Raw genomic sequence first — 27,917 nt, 5'->3', positions numbered from 1 at the left:
TGCATAAGATTCATGATTGCCCTTGCATTCTAGTAGTGCATTGTGTAGAAAATAAATGGATAAGATTTGTGTGGAAGTAAGAAATCATGTGAAATTGGTTGTGGTTGTTGTGTATGTGTGTGGTGGAGTGGTCTTAAAATAGAGCTTCACTATTTTTTCTAGTTAATTTTGATATTTGCATCATTGTGGAAGCATCAACGTGAATGAGCAAGTTGGTGTTTTGTTTTCTTCCTTTCCAAAAGTTCACAAAAATAAAAAAATAAGGAGCCATTGATTGTGCCTTGAACTTGTATTACACTCCTTAGATGTGGCACAATCATTTTGGGAACCGTTGGGGGGGATAAGTATTTTTATACCCACAATCATTTTGGGAACCGTTGGGGATAAGTATTTTATACCCAAAAGCATAATAGTTGACGCGGGAAGTTCGTTGTTGTGAACTGTTTTTTGCAACATCACACCGCAAATCGCTCTCGACATCAGCGCCGTAATTAACGCCACAAATCACGAGATGACTGCCTTGCCAAATCACGAGATGACTGCCTTGCCAAAAATAGGTAACCTTATCCTGACACCTCTGACGCCACAAGGTTTGATAAGATTAAGAATCGTGAAAGTTCAGAAATCTGTTCACGTCGTGAACTTTTTTAGAACTCTTCACGGAGTGAACCAATTTGTTCACGATGTGAGCCATTCAAAAGACCTTCACGGCGTGAACCCCTTTTTGTTCATGACGTGAACTTTTCCTGCAAACTCATGGTTTAGTCCAATCTAATGCACAGTCAGGCTAAGGCTATGAAGGTGATAAAGAAGGGAAGCCTACAACAAGGACAAGGGGTTACGACCCTAAGAGTGAAAATTTTTGAACACGTGAAAGTGTAAAAAAATGTTCACGATGTGAACTATTTTCTAACACTTCACACCGTAAACTATTCTCTGCAATCTCATGGCCTTAGAAACAGATTGACAGAATTGGATCAAAATTAAATTGGGTCATCAAAGTAGCTTATCAAAGCATACATACATGCACTTAAGATCTGGAAAGCTCATCGGAGACGATCTTACACTTGACGATAGTGCATCGAATCACCCAGGATCTTCCTATAAAAAAAGTGTGGGTTCAGGTCATTCAGTAAGAACTCTCCTGAGTGTCTTAAGGAACCTGACCACCGTTGAAACTAGTAGTGAAGAATCCATGGAAGAAGGGTTGAGGTACTCTGGGTTTGGGGAAGAGGAGAAACCACCCTCCCCAACCAGGTCCAGTGATATCATTGATATCGCCCAAGGATTTTTTGGTCTCCAAACCGGTCATGACAAAGAAGCGCAATTTGCAGGCATGGGTCCATCAACCAACCGCCGTTGGACTTGGTCCAAGACAAGAAGTGCCCATCCAAACGTCAAATTCAAGGATGTCGAACACTGGCACCCCCTAAATGAGATGGGACATGGAAAGTGCGGCCAGGACAGGTCAAGTATCCTTCCCCACCTCAGAGGAAGTAGAGTTAGATCTCAGAAGGAGTGAGGTGGAATGACAGCCCTACGAGAGTTGAGCTTAAGGAAACAAGAGCTCGATACTTGAAGGGCGAGAGCTGAGAAAAAGGAAATGGGAAGTTTAAACCTACTCCAATCATGGGGTAAGGAGCCAGAATTGGTCCTAGGAAGAAGTGAGGGAGAAATTCCAAACTTAGAACCCATAAATGAGGAGCCCAGAGTTGAGGACGGGTTTGTAACCCTAGAAGAAGAGGATAACCTAGCAAGAGTCACCAGGTGAAGTGGACGGCTGTCTGTACACCAAAAAAGATATTGAGCAGATGATCAATCATCCTACGTTCCTACAAGACATGGAACTTTTAATTTTGCAAAGGTATACAGAGGCAACTAATGATGAGCCACTCCAAGGTACAGGGGGGACCATCCCATGGAGGATTGGAGATACCTAAAAGAGCCAATACAGGAAGAGATGACGTTTAGGAAGGGGGGGAGCAATTCCTCAAAGACCAAGGATGGATCCAACCATTGACCTCAATGCAGCCACAACTATGAAGTTGGGAATGTTCTCTTGAGTTTGAATAGACGTCTTTGAACGCCTTGTATTGTGGCCCGAGACCACATAGACACACTTCCACCTTATCATCACATCAATAACAGAAACACCAATTGATGCAAGGGATTCCACAATGCCCTTGATCTTCAAGGCATAATCATTCACAGACATATTTTTCTTCTCCACAGTATGACGCTCATTCTTCAACTGAATCTTTCGTGCCTTGGTATTGGTATTGGTTTTATATAGCTTCACCAAGGTGTCCCATGCCTCCTTAGATGACTTGGCATCCTATATATGCCCAATCATAGTGTCATGTATACTCATAGAAAGCCAATACATGACTTTCCTTGCTCCTTGATTCCAATCCTTGAATTCTTTTACATCTGACAGTTGGATTAATCTTCGGTATCTCTAAACTCGTCCAAAAATTCTCTGGGGAGACGGAGATCCTATCCAACATGTAGAGATTTTTGAATCCACATGTGAAGCCTGCGGGCCTGTCAGTGATGTGACAAAATGATTCATGCTTTCTCACTGACCCTGGAAGGGAAAGTGCATCAGTGGTTCCAAACCCTCAAGCCCAAGGAGAAGGTTAACTTCACATGACTCAAGAATGTGTTTGTGTCCAGCTTTGCCAAAGTGGTGACAGATGGAGCCCTATGGCACAGTTGCATAATATCAAACAAAAAGAAGTGGAGTCGATGAGAAACTGTGTCTCGACTTAAGCACTTAAAATTCAAGGTACAAACTACGAGAGAGGTTAACTGATGATCAGTTATTGCCTTGCTTCTGGAGAGGGGTTAGAGACCACAAGATGCATGCACTTAAAATTCAAGGTACAAACTACGAGAGAGGTTACCTAATGATCAGTTATTGCCTTGCTTTTGGAGAGGGGTTAGAGACCACAAGATGCATGATTATCTGGTACTATCCCGACCAACTACTCTTGATGCATGTTGCAAATTGGCAATTGAATATGAAGATAATATGCTGGAATTGCTGTAACCAGAAGATGTCAGAACATCTTCAGCAACTACAACTTCTCGTGTCTCAAGTCACCAAGAAATTGGAACTCGGAGCAAGCAAGTCAGAAACATGACTGTGGACGCGAGCTCAATAATGCTATACTAGAGAAATTGAAAGTAAAGGAGGGAAGAGAAACATCTGGGCATGGGCATAACCATCTTTACCCCTACAAGGAATTGGTGTGGTGCTCTATGTGCAGATTGAACCACTTTACCACCAAATGTCCACAATTAAGAGCAAGGCCATTACTCTGATTGTGCATACTGTGTAAAATTAGGGAATCATGACACTTCAATGTGCAAATATCCAAGATTCCAAAATGTTGCACAGCTCCATTGGCTTTACCTGCACCACCTAGATAGATCACTGCTACTGTAGGACAACCCAACTCTTCCTACTTACCTAGGGGGATGTTCTGTGTGGGAATAAGATGCTTCACCACTACCACCACGAGTTCTACCACCACAACCACCGCAGGAGGGTAAAATCAACCAAGTATTGATTGAAGAGCCATTATAAGATGTTGATGTGGTACGTGAAGTAGAACCTAGCAGAGAGTACTATGAGGAAACTATGGAGGTCACACCTGAATTCTACGTCCCACATAACAACACGCTAGTACCTGTGTTTCAAACCATGGTATAGTGTAATGGCAAAGATATAAACTCGAACATGAGGAGAGGACCGCTACCATGTTTTGGTTGTTGCAAAGGGCCACATCGAATCGCTGAATGCTCAAATAAGAATATGGTTCATATGCACCAACCCCAACAAGTGACTGCTGTGCCTAATGACATGCCAGTACTCACTTGTACTAAATGTGGTATTGATAATTTGATCAAGGATAGTCCATACTACGTAAGTGGTTCGACTTCTAATGCCACCATCCGAACCATTAGTGTGCAACTTGGAAATATCACACCACTCAATATCCTGACACGAGCCCAAGCTCAATTAGGAGACAAGGGAAAGAACCAAGCAGATGCGACTATTTCTAGAACTGGCCGTCGTAGGAAAAGAGTGAAAAAAGTGGGTAAGGGTGACACAAGGGTCACAATCCAAGATGGATCCGAAGAAGATACGATCGACACCAGATCCACTCAATCGAGAGAAGAGGGGGTTCAAAGGATCAACCACAAAGGGCCGGCCAGAGGAGCAAAGGGAGAAACCAACAACTCCTAAAGGAGTCTGTGAGTACCCCAATGCATGAGGAAATAATAAAGCTCGAAGAGGCCAGGGCCTTAGTCGAAGAATGCCAATGGCTTCATGAAGCCATTGCTAAGGGCTAACCGGGTCAGGGATACAATGTAACAAGGGAAGGGGAATTGGACGTACCTATTCCAATTTCATAAGAAACAGAAGAGGAATCCCAAGCAAAAACAATGTCCAGAATGTCCAGCAAAAACAATGTCCAGAATCATGAGCCAACAAGGGAAGGAGAATTGGACGTACCTATTCCAATTTCAGAAGAAACAGAAGAGGAATCCCAAGCAAGAAGAAACAGAAGAGGAATCCCAAGCAAAAACAATGTCCAGAATGTTTGAGGAAAATTCACTGGGTGAGTCCATCAATTCCTTCCTTATGGATGAATGCGAGTCACACACCTGGGGAGAACCCTCAATCTCGAAAAAACCCAGAGATATAGGAAGTCTCGTGAGATGACTGTACTGTCCACGCCTGTACAAATGCAATTAGGAAAACCGTTACGCAATTCACCAACCCTATGGACAGACATAAAAGAATGGGTAGAAGGCGGTACTATAGAGGAGATTCTGCCACCTCAGACATAAAGCTAGCCAATACTATAGAGGAGATTCTGCCACCTCTGCAGAAAGAACCTTAAGACACACAAGGAAAACCCGAGTCGTTATTAAGATACCATGTAAGATTCCTCCCTCCAGCTTTTGAGGTGTAAAGGAGTAAGAACCTCCCCTTCTGTTCTTGTAATTATTCCCCTCTCTGAAATAAAAGAAAGATCTTGTTTTACCCTGTTTTGGCCTAGAGAGAGAAAATGTCTAGAGAGAGGTAATCCAAAATTGAGATATTTTTGGATATAATCCTCCTAATGTCTAAAATGGTTTCCCTTGAAACAGAAATTCAAAAAGAACTTTCCAATGTGCATTTGGAATTAATTGAAAATGTGTATAAAGGACCTTAGCCTAAGGGTCAAGATTTTCAGAAAATTTTGAATTATGGTCCAATTAAGGTTCCTATGGACCAATTGGATTAATCCAAGTGTGGGAAGGAGATAAATCCAATGAATAAAAGAAAATACCCAAAAATGAGTAAATGCCCACATAAGATGAAGAGTTGACTGAGTACAAGGTTTATTAGTTAAAAACTATGAGATATTACTAATAAAATGAATTATTTTATTATAATGATACATTTTTGACACCTTTGTAAGGAGGGGGGGAGACTTCAAGGAGGCGCCTATTTCACACATGTGGTGGAGTTTTTAATTCAATAAAATTGTGATATTTTTATCTCTCCTCTCTCCTAGATCAAACCAAATAAAAAAGGGAGCCAAACCGATCCAAATCTTGTCCAATATCAGCCAAACTAAAGCTAGAAAATTCTAGAACTTAGTTGGACTCAGTTAGTGGCCTCCCTCCTATAAATAGACCCTCATTCTTTTGTATTCTCATCTGTGAACTATACCATGCGAGTATTACATTAAAATAATGATATTTTTTATTATCCCTTAAAAATCCTCTACTTTTGGAGAGAGTGGAACCTCTCTCTCTCTTCAACCATCCTTGGAGCTTTCCTTTCAACACACTAACCAATTGATTGGTTGGGGGCTTCTTCTAAGATAGAGAAGCAAGCAAAAACAAGAGGTAAAGTGTAATTTTATGGTTTTTCTCTACTATTCTCAATGTTTTCACTTCTCAACCCCTCTCAAGCTTGAGAAGTTTCTAAATTAAGTGTTTATAATGCAAATCAAGCTTTTCTTAAGAGTTGTAATGAATAATTAAGAAAAGTTTACATTTATGCTTAATTAGGGTGCTTTTTATGTTTCTCTCTCTCTCCCCCAAAGAATGGTCATTCCTATGACCAATTCTCTATTCAATTGATGCTTCTCATAGAGAAATTCTCAATTCACAAATCAAACTCTAGGCTTGTGAAGCTAGAGGTTAAGAAGATGGTTTTTTATACTTATATGCTAGTAAATTATGGTAATCTTATGAGTTAAATCCATAAATTGAATTTAAGGTTAAAAGATAGTTATACTAAATTGGATTTAAGGTTAAAAGATAGTTATACTATCATAATTACATTACTAAGTCTTATTCTTTTCAAAAATATTAAAAATTATCATTAGTAGCAGTGGGGCTATGGTAATATTTTTAAGAAATTGATACATAATTCATTCTTATGCATAACGTGAAAAGAGGACTTCCTACTATATTCTAGGATTGAACATCCTAGGCTAAAAGAATGATTTTCATCACATTCAGTGGAAAACTAAATTTTAAGGTTTATGTATAATTAAATAATTAAGAAAAGAGAAAATTATGGTAATTTTATTTAAATGATAAAAGAGGAATTCCCATGACATTTGGAATTCAATCATTTAAATAGGAAGAGTGGAATTCTTAGCATATTGAAATTAATGGATATTTTATTTAAATTCAAAGAAAAATTTTAGATAAATTTATTTTATGCATGAAAATTATTTAAATGATAAAAGAGAAATTCCCAAATTCAATCATTTAAATAGTAAAAGTGAAATTCTTAGCATATTGGAATTAATGGATATTTTATTTTAGATAAATTTATTTTATGAGAAATATTTAAATGATAAAAGAGGATTTCCCATGACATTTGGAATTCAATCGTTTAAATAGTAAAAGAGAAATTCTTGGCATATTGGATATTTGATGATGAAAGAGGAATTCCCATTACATTTGGAATTCAATCATTTAAATAGTAAAAGTGAAATTCTTGGCATATTGAATTAATGGATATTTTTATTAAAGAAAAGAGAAATTTTAGATAAATTTATTTGATGAGAGAGGAATTCCCATGACATTTAGAATTCAAGTAATTAAATGTAAAAAGAGGAATTTCCATGATATTTGAGATCCAAGAAATTAAATGGGAAAAAGAGAAATTTTTAGTATAATTCAATTTATGAATATTTATCAAAAGTGAAAATATGGGTAGAATTGATTTTTGTAAATCCCATGAATTCTTTTATTCAAAAGAGGAATATTGAATATAATTCATTTGAGAAATTGAGAAAGAATATGGAAATAGTCGTCCAGAAAAAGAACGTTTATCTAAGCCAAGCAATTGGCAGAAATTTAGAAAAAGTCCCATTATCAGTATATCGAAGTAGGAAAAGCTACTAAATGGGAATAAGATGTAAATGGGATGTGATAGGATGTGAATGGATGTGATAAGATGTAAATGGGATGCCGTAGGATGTGAATGGATGTGATAAGAAGTAAATGGGATCCGATTAGATGGGAATGGATGTGATAAGATGTAAATGGGATGTGATAGGATGTGATAAGATGTGAATGGGATGTGATAGGATGTGATGTGATGTAAATGGATATGGATGTGGATGTGATAAGATGTGATGTGATCAAGTTTTGTGAAAAAGTTGATGTTTTGCATCGAGTTGATGCAAAACATCAACTTTTCCACACAACTCGATGTTTTTCATCAAAGTTGATACAAAACATCAACTCTACCACAAAACTTGATGTTTTGCATCAAGTTTCAGATGCTCCGAAGAAGAAAGTTGGAGGATCGGAGGTTAATTTTCACAAATAGCCTCGTTTAGTGATTCCGTCCACGTTGGCATGCTTAGAGGACCTATTCCACAAACTTTGTGTACCCATACAACTATGTTTTGATGTGATGTGCAGACGTCACAAAGCGATTTGCTGCATCATCTAATCGCTTTATGTTGTCTGCACATCGCATCGAAACATAGTCGTGTGGGTACGCAGAATAGGTCGTCTGAGCATGCCATAGCACAAACCAAATAACTAAAACAAGCCGTTTGTGAAAATCGACCTCTGATCCTCCAACCTTGTATCCATATAGCTCCAATGGTACACTTGCTGCATAAAACAATGCATAATCAACAATTTTCCTTAAATACCGAAGTGTACATCGCACAGTATCAAAATGTGGTTTGTATGGAACCTGCATAAACTGGCTCTCTAAGCCAACAATGTAACTCAAATCTAGCCTCGTGATCGTGACATAGACCAAACTCCCCACAATCATCTTGTACATAGTGGGGTCCTCCAACACATAACTTGCATCCACACTAAGCTTGCCATTTTGATCTAATGGCACTGAGATTGGCTTACAATCAGCCATCTCATACTTGGACAACATGTCCAATACATATTGTCTCTATGATAGCCAAATACCATCACGTGTGCGAATGATCTTGATGCCCAAAAAGTAGTGCAAATATCCCAAATCCTTCATGCCAAACCTCTTTTTTTGAGAAGACTTTTCACATGCTCAATCTCTCCCAAGTCATCACCCCACAATAATATCATATACATAGATGGTGATGATCACAATACCCTTATCACTCTTGCACACATACAAAGAGTGATCTGCATCTGCCATATGAAAACCAATAGTGACAAGATACTCAACAATATTTTTATGCCATGCTCGTGGAGCTTTCTTCAGCCCATACAAGTTCTTATTAGGAAGCTTACATACATACTTCGGGTGAACTGTATCCTCAAAACCAGGTGGCTAATCTATATACACTTCTTCTTGCAAGTTACCATGTAAGAACACATTTTTTACATCCATCTGATGTAAAAACCAACCTTTAGCCATTGTAATCACAGCTCTCACAGTGGGTAAATGTCTCCTCATAATCAATCCCATGTGTCTACGCATATCCTCTTGCTACCAGTCTAGCCTTGTATCTGCTTATGCTACCATCACTGCTATGTCTCAACACTGTTGTTGCGGACACAATAGAAAATAGGATACACTTTGTTGCGCCGCTTGGAACAACTCCTCGGTGACATTTGCCTACTCTGCATTCTTGGTTGCCTCCAAAGCAATCACCACTGTCTCCTCCAAAGATTTTGTAATTATTAGGAAGGTAACCTCCATGTTTACTATGTTGGAGTAATTGAATGGGAACTCCGCCTTCACCCCCTTGAGCATGCTCAAGCAGTCATCCATGTGGAGGAAACATGACTTTTCAATGTCATGCAAAAAATGATAAGTTCTCCCCTCGTACCGCAACCGGACATAGAGAATAAACCTCTATCTCAAGAAGGGGAGCAGAGTCATCTTCATCTTTAGTGGCAGTGTCGCTTCCACTAGCCTCAAAGCGACGCGCAGATTTTTTGCGTGCCTGAGTACCCTCTCTCTTTTTATCCATTTTATACAAGAACTTTGAGAGCACACAAGCACTCAACTCCTCATGGGCATAATCATTGCTTCCGAACTCGCACGACGGTACTTATTCTCTATCGAGGTCCCCATGCAACCTGATGAGGATGCTCTCTTAGGCCCAGGAGCTAGAAGTTAGGGATTTGCACAACCTTTTTGCCCAGATCGACAAAAAAATTTCTATGCTGATGAGCGGGAGGCCATGTAATGACCCCTTCATACCACAAGTTGATCACACGAGGGCATTGCAGTTTGATAGGAACATTGCAGAGCATCGGAAGTCTATGGTGTAAATTCTATTGCGGTTTTTGTCCTCCTTAGTTTCAAGGACCGTGAAGTTATGCTTCATTACCAATTTCATTAGATTGATATACTTCCCTTGCTGGGTTTTATTGGTAGCGAGGAAGCTTTGTAATATCTTCAAATATAGTTTTTTTGATGACTTGAATTGTATCCCAAAGATTTACATTGCTTTGTAATACTTGAAGAAGTCTCAAGATGTTGATTTTTGAAATATGACATGCTTGGTATTCCACATCTTTGTGTGTTTTGTTGCTTTGTGCAAATTGTCCAGAAGGGTGCAAAAATTCATTGTGCAATTTGCTTGGAAAGGCTAATTTCGCACCCTTCTGGACCAATAAAATATTTCCTCGATTTTATCAAATGTCTCCAGTAGTAATGAACGCTTATTCGAATGATGCCCCATGCATTTAGCATGCGTAGGATTTGTTTGCACGCGTGAGTGACCTCTTAAAATTAGGGTTTTTTAAGGATTATGGTTGACCTCTATTTTTGCCCATTCTTACCCTCATCCTTACCCTCAGCTCTCCTCACCATGGTGCAAACAAAGCAAACAGTGAAAAAGATGAGCGAAGAATGACACGCCTGAGGGACAACGCAAACAAGAATTTGGAGCGTTACAACCGTAAACTCAATAAAAATTTGAGAGAGAAAGCCAGCTTATCTTGGCCAAGAAAACAGGTAAAGTTGGTGGATTACGGCATGGAAGATAGCAGCGTAATAGAAACTGACACTGACACACACCAAGACCGACTACAACATAGATCCTACATTGGCACACATGGAGATTCCCAACCACCCAGCCGTAGGGGGAAATAGCTTGCTATGCATCAACACACAACATCAAGAGCAGCAAGGGGAGCCAGAGGAGCCAGAGCCAGAGCAAGAGCAAGAGCAAGAGCAAGAGCAAGAGGAGCAAGAGGTACAAGCACCGGATTGAGAACTTCTTTTGGGGCGTACTCGAATGAAGACCATATCTGCTTCTTTGAATTTTTTGTCTGACCTCTTCTTATCTGCATACTGCTTCTATCTATCCTGGGCAGCTTTTATATCTTTGCGAATTGACTGCATCTGCTGCTCCATGTCGTCAAGCATTTGTCTGGATATCTTGACCACCCTAATCAATGGGTCGGACCAAGTTAATGGAGTTAAGCAATCTTGTCCATACAGAGCTTTGAAAGGGCTCATCCCAACACTTCGGTGATAAGAAGCATTGTAGGCAAACTCGACTAGGTGCAGATAACTTAGCCACTTCTTGGGTTCCCTACCACAGCATGATCAAAGTATATCTTCGATTACTTGGTTTACCCTTTCTATTTGACCGTCGGTCTCGGGGTGGTAAGCTGTGCTGAGATCCAAGAAGGTTCCTACTACTTCAAAAAATGCAGTCCAGAATCTTGACGTGAATTTGGGGTCTCGATCACTTACTATTCTTCTGGGTAGGCCATGCAATCTAAAGATTTCCTTGAGGAACACTCTGGCCACATCCACATCCACTGCAGTGTAGGTTTCTTTTACTGGAATTAGATGGGCAACTTTGGTTAATCTATCAACTACCACGAAGAAGGAGTTGTAACCTGATTGCACTAAAGGTAATCCAGTAATAAAATCCATACTAATGCATTCCCACTTCATCTAAGGGATGTCTAATGGATGTAGCTTCCCAGGCATTTTTACTCTCTTGGCTTTGACTTTCTGACAGGTCAAACATTGACATACATGATTAAGCACATCCTTTTTTAGACCAGGGCCAAAAGAAGCTTTTCTTCACAGACATGTAGGTTTTGATGAAATCTAGATGTCCTGCAATAAGGCTGTCATGGGCTTCACTCAAAATTTGACCCTTAGCTCCCTCATCATTGGGAATACATAGCTTGCGATTATAATACATAATTCCATCATCCAGGCTGTACCCTTGAACTTGATTCAACTCTTGTAGAGTTTTTCTTTCCTGCATAAGTAGGGTAGCAATAGGGCCAAAGAATCTATCCTGCATGATCTTCTCTCTTGCTTCAATAATCAAAGGATTTGACACTACAGTAATTGCAAGTAAGGAGGCTTTTTTGCTGAGGACATGTGCTACCACATTTTCTTTGCCTGGGCGGTACTTCATTTCAAAATCAAATTCCTGCAGGGTCTACATCCACCTTCTTTGGCGCATGTTGAGATCCTTTTGAGTGAAGATCCACTTTAAGCTTTGATGATTTGTCATCAAAGTGAATCTTTGACCCAGTAGGTAATGTCTCCACAACTTCAGGGCATATACTACTGAAAGTAGTTCCAGGTCATGGACAACATAATTCCTCTCATGTGTTCTGAGTTTTCGGGATTCATAGGCCACTGCATGACCTTCCTGCATGAGTGCACCTCCTAGGGCAAAACCAGCATCGGTTTTACTACCTCAAAGGGTAGAGAGAAATCCGGCAGCTTCAGAACGGGATTGGTTACCAAGGCGGCGGTCTCAGCTTATCAAAAGCACTCTGGCACCTGGCAGACCATTGAAACAGAATATTCTTCTTGAGAAGATTAGTCAGGGGAAAAGTTATGAGAGCATACTTTGGTATAAAAATTCTATACCAGCTAGTCAATCCCAAGAATCCCTTGACTTCTTTCATTGTTTTTGGTTCAGGCCAATCTATGACTGCTTGGACTTTTGCGAAATCTGGATGCGAAATCTGGAGAAATTCCATCTTTGGATACCAAAAAGCCCAAGTATTCAACATGGTCGGCAGAGAAAGTGTATTTGCTCTTTTTTGCAAAGAGTTGGTGCTTCCTTAGAATCTCAAGAACTTTTCTGACATGAGCTTCATGGTCAGCTGCATTCTTTGAGTAAATCAGAATATCATCAAAGAAAACAAGAACAAAATCATCCAAGAGAATGTCTTGCATTAAGCGATTGAATGTAGCTGGGGCATTTGTCAATCCAAATGACATGACAGTGAATTCATAATGCCCATACCGAGTATTGATGGTTGTCTTCGGGATATCTTGCTCATTAATCCTAATTTGATAATACCCTGATTTGAGATCTATCTTTGTGAAGATTTGGGCTCCACTTAGCCTGTCCAGAAGCTCATCAATTCTGGGGATAGGATACTTATTCTTAACTGTTAGTTTATTGAGACCTCTGTAGTCTACACAGAGTCTTAGCGTTCCATATTTCTTTTTTTGAAAGAGAACTGGCGCACCCAGAGGTGAAACACTGGGTCATACAAACCCTTGTTCTAACAGCTGTCTAAGCTATTCCTTGAGTTTGATGGCTTCAGGAACTGGCATTTTGTACGTGCGCAGGGCTACTGGGGGGTCAATTCTATCACATGATCTACTTCCTGAATTAGAGACATCTCTATTAATTCTACTGGGAATAAATCATCATAATCACCACTTAACCATTCAGGTTCTTTAGCTTTTAACTTTGTATCTACTATTCGATTCATTTTGACAACATAAATGAGCTGCTTCTTTCTAAGTCCTTTTAGTAACTTAGAAGCCTTGATCCCCGCCAAGATGCCAATCACCATCAATGCTCCCTAAACCATCAACATCTAGCTTCTCACCCCCTATTGGTGACTTTATCACATCACTAACCCAAGGCAACCTCGCAAAGACCTAATGCATACAAGATTACTTGTGATACTTACATCTAGAAGGTAACCCATAGAACAATATCATTACCTTTTGTAGCTTTCGCATTTCAACAAACTTATGTTGTTGAACTCATTGAATTTGAATGAAACATTACCATCCGCAGTCTTCTTCTTTCCCCATGCTGCAATGGTAAGTGTAATTGATATGACCAAGTGAACTGACCTGGCATGTAGGAAGGAGGCGTGGATGGGCTGAGGACGACGGCATGGACAAACACGATCTAAAGCGTAGATGCCTCTAGCGATTTTGTAGGAGGCATCTGTTTTGAGTTTTTTTTATAATACTAGAGGCCGTCCCTTAACCGACGTTCATCAAGTAGCATGGTTTATGCAACTCATTGTAGTTTGTAGTAGGCATCGCTCTACGAGCGTCATATCAAAAACATAAAAAGTTACATGTAAAAAAAGCGATGGTTCATGTGACGTAGTGTTTTCATGCTCAAATAAATGTTGTTTATATGACATTCATCATCACATAAATGACACTTTTGTAAAAACTTGTCATTTCGGGCTCGTCACTAAGAGGAGGGTTGTGTTATTGGCCTTTCCCACTAAAAGGAAGATTACAATGATTGTGACACCTATGTTATTGATGTTGCCATCCATAACATGGGTTTCACAATCATTGGAATCTACCTTTTAATGGGGAAGTCATAACTTGACCATATAAACTCAAAATTTATCGGAGGTGGTAGATTTATAGTCAGCTTTTCAAGGGATTTTCAATTGTATGCCACATGTGGAGGTCCACCACCCCCTTTTCTCTAGAAAAGTCATGACATGGCTCTTCTTGGAGGGCCCTTTTTTAGTCCAAAATAATCCAAATAGAGAGAGAGAGAGAGAGAGAGAGAGAGAGAGAGAGAGGGGGGGGGGGTTAGCAAAGCGTTGCAAGATATACGTGTAGGAAAATGTTATTCTCACAAAGGTCATCAATACTCTGCCAATACCTTAAGTATTCCTTTATACTCTCGGGCCGCCAGATGAAGATAATTCAAAGGGAGAGGCTTGCCTCACATGAGGATATGAGTGATAGTGCTTCTAGACACACTTCCAGGAGTCGAGGAGGATGAAGTCTTGGCTCTTGGACACATTACTCCCACCAGCATTGATGTATGGCCTTTTGGGGTGAAAAGATTTCAAGGAGATGTGGAGGAAGATTTAGAGACTCCAAGTCATGATGTTCTCAATTATGATCCGCCGAGGCAAATGATTAGTATCACATACTATCATTAGGGAGGAGTTTGCAGCACCACCAATGTTGGTGGATTCTCTCTTTCAGACCATCACATACATCAGTCAAATACACAAGATAATCCCACGTAGATACCCTAGATTAGCATGGAGTCCTCACGGGCAGGGAGATAAGTCTTGGTTTGTTAGTGTCTCTCAATGTTTCACATTACATGGTCTACACATGCACCAGCTTCCACCTTTGGAATATGATCGTACCTCCCTATTTTTGTGGAACACACATGAGGAGATCAACCAGCCCACCCAGTTAGACCTCTTTAAAAAACAGATATAGGATACTTAGATCACACCAATAGAGGAGTTTGGCACTAAGATGGCCATCTACACGCGATCACTTTCTCAAGCTCAGTGAGGATGGCTTCATCCGTAGACCCATCTACATGGATTTCCACATGTCACATGCCATGAGGCTTGATATGGAGGAGCACAGACATAGGGAGCTTCTTCTCTCTCAAGGATGCTCGCACCCCTGTTGTATGCCACCCTCGTCAGGCCATGATCACCAGCATTTTTGATGCCTCCCTCTAGGCAATAAAGGTAGATCAGAGACATACTATAACGCGGCACTAGGCCTTTCTCTCTCAACCAATGGACCCGGTGGAACTAGTATGCCTCATCTCAGTGGCCTTAGAGTTCCCCATTGGCTGACATTCTACATTGTCTGTCACCTACAAGGAGTACACCGAGGTGATCACACATCACCGAAATCAAATGTTGTACCTACTCAATCTAGATCTTTCTTTCAGCTATGCTATTTATATTTTCCATGATCAGATATAACATGGATATCATTGTAATAAACAGTTTAGTCTCATAGGCCAATTTGGCCTTTTCAAGTAACTAAAAATTTACATAGAGGCTTGATCTAGTGTGTGTTTTGAGTGCTGTAAAATCCTATAATAGGGTGAAATCGCATGCAAATTCCAAATTTGGTCTCAAGATTTTAAGATTCCAAGTGGAAATAGCTCAATTATTAAAATTGATGATTTTTACATCATAAAAAGAAAATATATATATTTTTTAATTGCATTCCTTCCTCTCCTACTATTGATTACGCTCGATATATTTCCTTGAGTATAAGGTCTGCCACCATCGATATACATTCTCTCTAATTCATTATGGGTAATTCCTCTTCTAGTGAGAGAGGCAGCATTAGCACATAGACCATATGTGGCCATACTCTTGGTGTAGTGAGAAAGCTGATGCCATGGACCCCATGAATAGATAGGTCCAAAAAATGTCATAACAGTGACCCTACAATGAACTAAGACATGTAAATGCTTTGTAATAGAAATACCTCAACCCCCATTGGCAATCATAGATAGTGGAATTACATAACGAGCACCCCAGAAACTCAAAACCTCTCCATCAACTAGAAGTGATGTTCCTATCAAATCACTATAATGTTTGGGATTCTATGTCTCTATGACAGGTAGTAGGCAATTGGGTAAGGAATGATCGCCAGACATCTCAGACTCAGACCCAAGAGGTAATTAGTGTGCACATGCCACCATCTATTAAAATGCACTTTTGAATATTTTTTAAAACATCCAAGCATTATTCGAAAAGGAGCTGGTGGCATGTACAAGAGGAGCATAGATCGATCAAGACCATAAAATCCATCGTCATCATCAAAAAAATGTACAACTAGATTTGGACATGATCAATGTACCTAGATGCATGTTATATATCACTTTGTCTATCAAGATCATATATAATTTAAACAAGTCAATGTAGAATTCTTAGAAAAAGAAATATCACTTACCATAGGCTGATCATGTCTCTCCTTGTACCGGTGCATCATGACACCTTCCAAACTCTAGCTTACAGATACAACATTATGGTCATGTCTGTTGGTGAGTGCCTCAACAATTTCCACGCCAACATGGAACTCTTTGCTCTCATAGTATGTCCATGCCTCATCAAATTCATGATCCATGGATCTAGAGGAAATCCTAGAAGAGTCCAAGCTCACATGCACCCCCCTCCTCGACATAGATGGTCCCACAATGTGTATTTGCTAATAGTTCTGCAGCTTTAAAATTAAATTGTAGAACAAAAACCAGGATTAGCGAATCAATCAACTCGTGGTTTTCCAAATCAATGGAGCCTGCACATCTGGATTAAAACCACTGGATTATAGGTAATCATGGATTATCTCATCTAGCTCTTCTCTATTATCCATGAATTTTTGGCATCTACTATGTAGCGATATTATTTATGATACAAAGATTACATGGTTACATGGTTACATAGACAAGCAATTGTTTTAATGACATCCTCTCAAATTTGTAGTCAAAGGTTGCAACCATATGTGTTTTTCAGGTCCTTAGCTCTAAACCTATGTTCTACCTAGATCACCTTATCCTAGGCATATTTTTTCTTTAATTCTATGATCTATAAGATTTTTTTAAAAAAAAATTGAGATTTCATTGGCTACTATCTAATATTTGGAATGGGCTTTTACAAATTTTTTGGTGATAAAAATAAAAAATAATTCTCATAAAAATTGTAAGAATATTTCAAAGTTAAGAAAAATAGCCCCCTAAAAGTTGATGTTTTACATCAAAGTTGATGCAAAACATCAACTTTTTCACACAACTTGATGTACCACAAAACTTGATGTTTTGCATCAAGTTTTAGATACTCCGAAGAAGAAAGTTGGAGAATCGGAGGTCGAACGGCTTGTTTTAGTGATTTGGTTTGCAATGGCATGCTTAGACGACCTATTCCACAAATTTTGCGTACCCACACGACTATGTTTCGATGTGATGTGCAGAGCGATGTGCAGACGTCACAAAGCGATTAGCTGATGCAGCAAATCGCTTTGTGACGTCTGCACATCGCATCAAAACATAGTTGTGTGGGTACGCAAAATTTGTGGAATAGGTCGTCTAAGCATGCCAACACAGACGAAATCACTAAACGAGGCTGTTTGTGAAAATTGACCTCTGATCCTCCAACTTTCTTCTTTGGAGCATCTGAAACTTGATGCAAAACATCAAGTTTTGTGGTAGAGTTGATGTTTTGCATCAACTTTGATGAAAAACATCGAGCTGTGTGAAAAAGGTGATGTTTTGCATCAACTCGATGCAAAACATCAACTTTTTCACAAAACTTGATGTTTTGCATCAAAGTTGATGCAAAATATTAAGTTTTGTGGGAAGTTGATGTTTTGCATAACATTGATACAAAACATCAAGTATTGTAAAAAAGTTGATATTTTGCATAGAAAGTTGATGTTTTGCATATAAAGTTGATGTTTTACATCAACTTGATGCAAAATATCAAAACACCGCTGTGTCTTGTCGGTTGTCCAGCCCGATGTCAAGCTCAACATGGGCTGACACTCACGAGGTGCCTGCATGACTATTCGTCGACACTATAAAAAACTATTTATATTATTATATTATAAAAGCGTTATCTTTATATAGTTATTTTCTGAATGCTCTTGAGTATCACAATTTCTTAATTTATAATATATACTTTTTTAAAAAGAGTTCGTTACGTACAAATGAATTTTAAAATATCATGAATAAGCTATTTAAAAGTTGTCTAATTTTGAAAAATAATTACACTCATTTTTAAAGAAGATGTGTCCTTGATGTGATAAAAAGGGGTTAAATGGTAATTTTAGTTATTAAATGAGTTTAGAAAGCATGCAAAAGCTCGCTTTAAGAAACAAAAGTTTATACTTTCCAAAATACTTTTTTGTAAAATATCAGGCAGGGACTTAGGTTCAAATCCTCTTGGTTACTATACATGCTAAGCATGTTTTAACTATAACATTTGCGGTCAACTTAATGTTAAGAACTTCTCAGGAGTTGATGTTTTTCATCAACTTGATACAAAACATTAACTTTTATGTAGCACATCCTCAATCATGCTAACATGGCAGATGATCCAAGGAGTCTAAGCTTCAAGTGTACACATAGAAGAAAAAAAATGTATTTGTGGATAGTGAAGTAGAGGATGCCTCCTCTACCTTCTCATGGAAAGGCACATCAACTAGTGATGGTGTAGCAATGATTATAAGGAACCATAACTATGCCATAGATTATATGTTTAGAAAATAGCTTCTTCTTACAGTTGTATCAATTTTTAAATGGATTGAAGATGGAAATAATAAACATTGTCTTTATTTTGGCATGTTTTTTGAAAACTTATTGTTAGATTTTCAATTATAATCTCAAAAAGTAAGCAAAACAAAGTCTTTTTTTTCATGGCATTTTTTGTTAAGAAACATGTAAAGTGCCCAAAATATTATCATTTTTTGGCAGTGTTGTACGCATGCGTAGACCACTTTTTAAAAAGAGGTTACAAACTAAACTTTTTTTATGGAATCTTTGAAAGATGCCAAATGTTTCTCATTTTTAGGAAATATTACCTATTTTGTCCGCAACAATTGTGTTGAAACATAGCAGTGATGGTAGCATAAGCAGATACAAGGCTAGATTGGTAGCGAGAGGATATACGTAGACACATGGGATTGATTATGAGGAGACATTTGCCCACTGTGAGAGCTGTGATTACAGTGGCTGTAGCTAAAGGCTGGTTTTTACATCAGATGGATGTAAAAAATGTGTTCTTACATAGTAACTTGTAAGAAGAAGTGTATATAGATTAGCCACCTGGTTTTGAGGATACAGTTCACCCGAAGTATGTATGTAAGCTTCCTAAGAACTTGTATGGGCTAAAAAAAGCTCCACGAGCATGGCATAACAAGATTGTTGAGTATCTTGTCACTATTGGTTTTCATATGGCAGTGGGTGGCAGATGCAGATCACTCTTTGTATGTGCGCAAGAGTGATAAGGGTATTGTGATCATCACCATATATGTTTATGATATTATTGTGGGGTGACGACTTGGGAGAGATTGAGCATGTGAAAAGTCTTCTCAAAAAGAAGTTTGACACATGAAGGATTTGGGATATTTGCACTACTTTTTGGGCATCGAGATCATTCGCACACCTGATGGTCTTTGGCTATCACAGAGACAATATGTATTGGACATGTTGTCCAAGTATAGGATGGCTTATTGTAAGCCAATCTCGGTGCCGTTAGATCAAAATGGCAAGCTTAGTGTGGATGCAGGTTATGTGTTGGAGGACCCCACTATGTACAAGAAGATTGTGGGGAGTTTGATCTATGTCACAATCAGGAGGCCAGATTTGTTAGATTCAGGTTATGTGTTGGAGGACCCCCCTATGTACAAGAAGATTGTGGGGAGTTTGATCTATGTCACAATCAGGAGGCCAGATTGGAGCTACATTATTGTCTTAGAGAGCCAGTTTATGCACGTTCCACACAAACCACATCTTGACAGTGTGTGACGTACACTTTGGTATTTAAGGGACACTATTGATTATGCATTATTTTATGTAGCAGGTGTGCCATTGGAGCTATATGGATACATAGATTTAGATTGGGCATGTAGCATCTCAGATAGGAGATCTACTAGTGGATTTATGTTTTCATTGGGGACTGCTATTGTGACATGGAGCAGCAAGAAGGACCCCAAAGTTTCCTTGTCGAGTACATAGGTAGAGTACAAAAAGGAGCTACGGTGGCAACATGTGAGGTAGCTTGTTTACGCAAGCTACTTGTTGATTTGGGATTACATCTCGGTGGGTTCACTACTATAAGTAAACCATATGTATCATGTGCATTCAAGGACTATTTAAAAATCCCTTATTTGTGAAATTTTCATGAATAAAACATACCCTTTTTCTCTTCAACCAGTAAATACCCCCTTTACATCAAGAAACCTTTGGACATCTTTTGGACCCTTTGCTAATGACCTTCATTAGCAATGGACCAATAGGAAGAGAAGAGTGTGCACATTTTGTTTTGTCCAAAAGTAGGGGGAAACTAGGCTTGTCTTCCTCATTACTACATTTGTGGGGTTCAAAAAGTAGGGAGTGGCCTTCATAAATTAGGGAGGTGGAGTGCAAAAAGTAGGAGGGTGCCATAAAGCAAGGGGGTAGCTTGTAAAAAGTTGAGGGCTCCACCTATTTGAGCCCCATCATTCTCGTGGGTCAAAAAACACTAAAATTTGGATGTTTTAAAAATATTCAAAAGTGCATTTTTCCCTCTCAAAACCCAATCTTAACCATATTGTGTCAAAAAACTTATTTTTTCACCTCAAAAATAAAATCCCTACACATTATCCTTCTCTTCAACATCATCCTCTTCGCCCCAAACCTCAAATATCCATAGCTTATTCTCTCTCTCTCTCTCTCTCTCTATAATAATATCTTCAACCTATCTCTCTACTGTGCAACCCTCTCTCTCTTTCTCTCTCCCTTCCTTTTCTCTATTGTGCTCGGATTTGCAGTGTTCTCTATCTCTATCACGCATGCGTACACACATTTTGATTCTCCTCACACCCACATCTACCTCCCTCTCCCCAACAACCTTTAATATTTACTGTGCAACCTTCCTTGTTTCTCTCTCCCCCGAAAACCTTTCTTGCAGAGAACACACTATGAAGGGTAATGCATCTTTGTCGAGGAGAAGGCCAAGGGATAAGGTTGGGGCTCTGCTCATGTACAATACCAAGGATGAACACAGTGCTTGGGTTGAAAAACAATTTTGAAAGGGAGATTGGGTGTATTTGCAGCCCAGTGCCACTGGACCGCATCGAGTTCGGCGTCAAGATGTGGTTGAGCACCACTGGAAGGGGTTGCAAAGGGAGATTGGGTGTATTTGCAGCCCAGTGCCACTGGACCGCATCGAGTTCGGCGTCAAGATCATGTGGTTGAGCACCACTGGAAGGGGCGTCTACTAGGATTCCAAGAAACAAGGTGTTAGATATCCGTAACGCCGCTACGGGCATTACCACAAGAGGGGACGGCCTCTGGCTCACCACCCAGCCATGGAGGAAGAATGAGGATTGCCCCTCATCCCCCACCAGGCTATATAGTGTGTGGCCTGCCGTCCACACTAGCCTGGCCGCCCATGACTCCGCATGGGCGTCCTCTCCCACTGAACCCCAAACATGGCCATCCGGTCTGCCGTCGGTCACAGGCGTTACAGCCTACGTGACATTACCCCCCCCCTTAAGAAGAGTTTTCGTCCTCGAAAACAAACTGGGGAAACCTTTTGGAAATTGCACTACGGCGTTCCCAGGTAGCTACGTCCTCATCCCTATCTGTCCATTTAACAAGTACCTCCTAGTACACTTTATGTCGGGTTTGTCTGTCACGATACTGTAGAATCTTTTCAGCTTCATGTGGTATCTTTGGTGGCTCTATCAAGTCCACCAAAATCTCTGGAGAAACTGCGTTCTCTAACCCGTGAACTGATTTCTTCAGTTTACTGACATGGAAGACAGGATGGACTTGAGAGCTCTCCGGTAACTCAAGTTTATATGCTACGTCCCCAATCTTCTTAAGGATTTTAAAAGGACCACAATATCTCGGAGAAATTTTATTACACTTTCCCGTTTTCATGGTTTCTGACTGTGCAGGAACTTTGAGGAATACAAAGTCACCTTCTGCAAAGGTCACCTTCTACGTCCTTTGAGGAATACAAAGTCACCTTCTGCAAAGGTCACCTTCTACGTCCTTTATCCGCATAAGTTTTAGCGCGATCCTGAGCGCTACGAATTCTCTCACGTGCGCCTCTGAGCATATCATTCATATCTTCAAGGAAATCCTTGACAGATTGAATCTTCTCCTTTTCTAGGCCTACAGCCATTGGAGATCTCGGCTGGAATCCATACATTAACATGAATGGTGTAAATCCAGTCACTAAGTGTTTGGAGCTGTTATAGGCAAACTCCAATAAGGGCAAGTACTCTTCCCAATTAGATTGCTTCTTACTAACATAAGAACGCAACATATCCTCTAGAATTTGGTTAACTCTTTTAGTTTGACCATCAGACTCCGGATGATCTGCCGTACTCATACTCAGAGTAGTATCCAACTTTTTGAAGATTTCCCTCCAAAAATGACTGTTGAACTTTCTATCTCTATCCGACACTATATCTGTGGGCAGGCCATATAGCTTGTAGAGATGTTCAATAAAGAGTTTTGCCAACTCTGGAGTTTTTACAGTTTTCTTCGTGGCGATAAACTTTGCCATTTTAGTTAACCTGTCCACTACCACCCACACCGAGTCATTGCCTCGACTCGTCTTGGGTAAACCGGTAATGAAATCCATGGAAATGCTTTCCCATTTCCCTTGAGGAATCTCCAGCGGGATGGAGTAGTCCTCCAACCTTAAGACGTTCATGTTTATTGACCTGGCACTTACTGCATTTCAGCACATAAGTCTGGACATCCTTAAACAAACTAGGCCAATAAAACTGTCTTTTTACTAGTGCATAGGTCTTCTGAATCCCAGGATGACCCGCACTTGGATTATCATGACTTTCTTTAAGAATTTGGGCCCGAAAGTCACCAATAGTTGGTACACATATTCTACCCTTGTAGAGTAAGTACCCGTCGTCAATGGAGTAATTAGCATATTTCTCCCCCCGACGAAGTTTATCACTCCCCTTTGAAGCCGTGGCAGTCAAAGGTGATGAAAGGCCTACGTCAGAGCTCTCCGGCTCCAAACTATACCCAGAAGACATGCCTAGTCTCTCCGGACTAACTCTCGCTTCCCTTCCCGTTGCACCTTCGGCCAGTCTCTCCGGGACTAGCAATACGTGCCAACGAGGGAGGTGGTCGCGTCTATGAAGAAGTGCGTACGCGTACAGCGCGCTAGACCTCTGTAAAAGGTGGATCGTGCTCACATAAACCACGTAGGGACTCCAAGAAATCATTCTTGAAGACTGTGAAACTAAGTTCATTAATCTGTGGCATGCGACTAAGTGCATCTGCCACCACGTTATACTTACCTTTCTGGTAACGTATCTGAAGGTCAAACTCCTGTAGAATCTCCGCCCACCGAGCTTTTCTACCCTTCAGTTCATTTTGACTTGAAAGCCATTTCAGACTTTCATGGTTCGTCCGGACCTCAAAAGTAGCACCATATAAATAGTGTCTCTTTTTTTTCAGTGCATGAACTATCGCTAGTAACTCTCGCTCGTAAGCCGAGTAGTTACGCTGCGCACGATCTAACTTTTTACTTTCAAATGCAATTGGGCGTCCCCTTTGCATTAGTACGGCCACAATGGCCTCATTACTAGCGTATGTTTGCAAAACAAACGGCTCATTTGGATCCACAATAGTCAAAACAGGTGCAGCTGCTACTACGGTCACCTTAAGCTTATCAAAGCTCTTCTGTTGGGCATCCCCCCAACTAATGTTTTTAGTTTTTGACCGTAACTGGTCAGTCAACGGGACTGCGATCTTCGCGTAGTCCTTCACATACTGTCGGTAGAACCCCGACATGCCAAGAAAAATCTGCAGTTCCTCGAGATTCTTTGGCGCTGGCCATTTAAGAATAGCCTCTACTTTTTCTGGCTCCATCCACGTACCATCGGCGGATATAATATGGCCAAGGTAGTGAATTTTTGTTTCAAAAAATTCACATTTGCTCTTCTTCGCAAATAGTTTGTGCTGTCGCAACAACTCGAACACGAGACGCAAATGCTCTATGTGTTCTTTCTGTGTCTTACTGTACACAAGAATATCATCTAGGAAAACTACTACGAATTTTCCCAGATATGGACGTAAAATACTGTCCATCAGCGTCATAAATGTCGCTGGAGCATTGGTTAGCCCAAATGGCATAACCAAAAACTCAAAATGCCCGAAAAACGGGTCCTAAATGCTGTCTTCGCAACATCTTCTTCTTTTATTCTAACCTGATGATACCCAGATCTCAGGTCTATTTTTGTGAAGTATCTCGATCCATAGAGTTGATCAAACAACTCATCCATGCGTGGCATCGGATACTTGTTCTTAATCGTTATCTGATTAAGAGCCCTATAGGCTATGCACATCCGCATAGATCCGTCTTTCTTCTTTACCAGAAGAATAGGCGATGCCCACGGACTTGAACTAGGCCGAATAAAGCCTTTGTTCAAATATTCCGTCAATTGTTTTTCCACCTCCTGTGCCTCGGAGTGGCTTAATCTATAAGCAGGTTTGCTTATAGGTTTTGATCCTGGCATAAATTCGATGCCATGGTCTACTTCTCTAGATGGTGGTAAACCATCTGGTAAATCATCAAGAAAAACATCCTGAAATTCCTCTAGTAAATTCATTAAAGTATCTATGTACTTTTTCTTTAATGTCTCATTCACCTTGGATTTTTTCTTGTTTGAATCACATGCATGCCAAACAAGGTTTTCAAACAGTGGGTCTCATCCAAGGTTATTTTGTTTTTCTTGTTTGTCTACGCAAACATCATTTATTGTTTCATCTACAGAAACAGAATTCAAAAGAGGGTAACAAGCATATACCTCTGCTATCTGGTCTCTGCGGACCGCTGTACACAGCTCCAAGGAGGAAATAAGTGGTGTGGCAGGGATAGTACGGTCGCCCTGTAGGGTAATGACTCTACCTCCGTGCTCAAAACATAGCGTATTATGTAAGTAATTCCAAGCTAGCCACTCCCTGCCTAGATATACGTCTGCTTTGGCTAAGTGCATGACCTGAAAGTCAAGCGGAGCCTCATAGTCCTGCATAGATAATGGGACCCCCAATACTACGGTATTCCATACCGTTTTGTCATATCCGTTGGCTAGGCCAACAGTATACTCATGATCACTCCGGGTCTCAGTCAATCCCAACTTCTTGACTAACGAGTATTCAAGAAGTTGTGGCTAGCTCCATCATCAATAAAAACTGTGACTCTACGGCCACCTATGGTGCCATACATGCGCACCATGTCATGCGGACCTACAGTAGGCTGCCACATCGCTGGTGTCACTGAACAAGCATGATGCTCATCACAATGACACACTGTCACCTCTCTGAACTCTGCGGAACTGAGAGGGAGTCTCTGCACTGTATGCAACTGCCTAGAAGATTTACCATCTTTTTTGGGCTCGTTGCCACTCGTGCTGGCTTTAGGCTTTGGACACTCAGCCTTCGTGTGCCCTACTTCATTGCAATTAAAGCAGCGATTTTCCTTTCGCGCTTTAATATACTGCTCTTTCTTTTGGATTTCGGTGTCTCTTTTTTTCTTGGATGGTCGCGGTTTTTTAGACCAATGACCACCCTGTCCTGGGTGGTCCGTCCTATCCCCTTGTTTCTCACTGCGGAACCCTTTTCTTTTGAGGCCTGACCTCCTCTTTTCACTACCCTCGGCCCTGCTAGAACCACCACGTGCACTACGGCGCTTGATGTCATCAAATATCTATGCATATTGAATTGCCTCTGCTAAGTCTTTAGGCTATAAGGGCTCTACATACTCAAGGTAATCATCTTTGAGGCCTCTCTTAAAGCCTCGCAATGTCTGGAATGCATCGATTCCCTTTAGCTTGAGTACTATCTCCCTGTAGTTTGAGATGTATTGAGTTAGGGATTTGTTCTCCATCGAGCACTTGTCCCATAACTCCCAGCTTCTCTCTGCCTCATTAATAGGCAAAAATTCTTTTCAAAACATTGTTTCAAATTCCGTCCAAGTGGCAGGGTGAGTTGTCAAACTCATCCACCACTTATACGCTTTGCCGGTTAATGAGAGACTAGCCTCTACGGGCTACGGCTAGGCTGCTGTCGCGCAGCGCGTGCAAATTTGACCACTTCGCTAGAAACATATTGACCGAGTCCTTGTTTCTCTCCTTTTCCTCGCCACCAAAACTAGGCGGCTTTAAGTCTTTTAACAACGACGAAGCTGTCGCTATACGGACGGCCCCGCAGGCGCATCGGCCTGTACTCCTGCAACCACTGGCGAGGCTACGCTCACCCGTGCTGTAGGAGCTCGGCTACCTCGAGGAGTCGGAGTACTAGCCGAGGCGGCTGTCAGTGCATCTAACCGTGTGTGGAGATGCTCTGTAGCATCGTGACTAAATCAGCCTGGGCCCTGGACTTTACCCATAGTGTTCAATTTGGCATTAAGATATTTAAACAGTCCACTAGAGAGCTCCGTCTCTATCAGGACATCAACAGGGTCCAATAGGTCATAGTCGTCGTCGTCATAATCCAAGAGGTCCTCCTCGGTCCCCTCGGCGACGTCAATGTTCATGTCCTCTGGCTCATCGGCCAGAAAGGGGTCATCAGCCAATGCGGTCGCTGCGGGCTCGCTGGGTCCTAAGGCGGGGTCAATAGACGAGGAGGGCGCTGGCAGATCACGCGTGATCGACGAGCGCACTCCGGACCGAACAACGGTCGGGCGTATACGGCCTGACAATTTGGTCGGGGTCAAACCCGCGCGACCGAGGACAAGAGACTGGAAAAACCTAGAGAAGTAGAAGGCGGTGGGGACACACTACGCCTAGCAGACATCTTTAATTCTTGCAAAAAAAAAATAATGCGAGAACTTGAAAATTACTTAAAAAAACGCTAATAAAATGAGCAGTGGTGGAGAGAAAATAGTCACCCCCCTTTACGGTCGCCTGTCGATTTGTGTTGCGTTGCGAGCCTCTATAAGGACGCTTTCGGGATGCTCCGATCCACGAGAAAAATGCCTGCAACTCATAACAAAAATTAAAATGATCGAGAGGTGCCTTGCCGGGATTATTTCTTGCGGGGATTATCCTTCCTCCCCACCCGAGAGAGAGCGTTTGTTTGAATTTTTTCATTTTTAATTTTATTAAAATTGAATAATAAAAATATATATAAAAAAGAAATGGTTTTTTTTCTTCTTGTTGTCGCTGGTGCCTGCAGCGCTGGTGGTTGGCCGGTCGTGGCTAGCCGTTGTGGCTGCTTTGGCCACCGCCGCCGTTGGCTGGTCGGCCATGTGGCTGGCCGCTGTTGGCTGGTCTCCGCCGCCGCTGGCTGGCCGCCCCCGCGCGGCTGGCCTGGCTGGCTGGGTCACACAGGCAAAGGCGCCCCCCCGCTCTCTACACAGGTCACCGGGCCTGGGCTGGCCTTCGCCCCCCTCAGACGGCGCTCACGCAGTGCTCTTCAACGGCTCACGCAGTGCTCTTCGACGGCGCAAAGGTTAGCAAAATAGTCGCCCCCCCCTCTACACACGTGGGTTTCGGGTGGCGCACATAATGGCGCTCACACAGCAGCTCTTCGCCCCCCCCCTCTACACACGTGGGTTTCGGGTGGCACCCAGGGTGTTTTCGCCTCACACGCAGTAGCTCTTCGCTGACAATTTCAACGTAGTGGTCTTCGCTGCCCCACCCCCACGCACAGTCGTGTGTTTCAAAGCTTGCGTCCCCCCCTTCCACACAGATT

This window comes from Cibotium barometz, chromosome 55, assembly GCF_041138505.1.
Source record: "Cibotium barometz isolate CiBa-2024 chromosome 55, ASM4113850v1, whole genome shotgun sequence".
Lineage (NCBI taxonomy): Eukaryota > Viridiplantae > Streptophyta > Polypodiopsida > Cyatheales > Cibotiaceae > Cibotium > Cibotium barometz.
The sequence above is the reverse complement of the archived record's forward strand: the minus strand, read 5'-3'. Positions refer to the sequence as shown.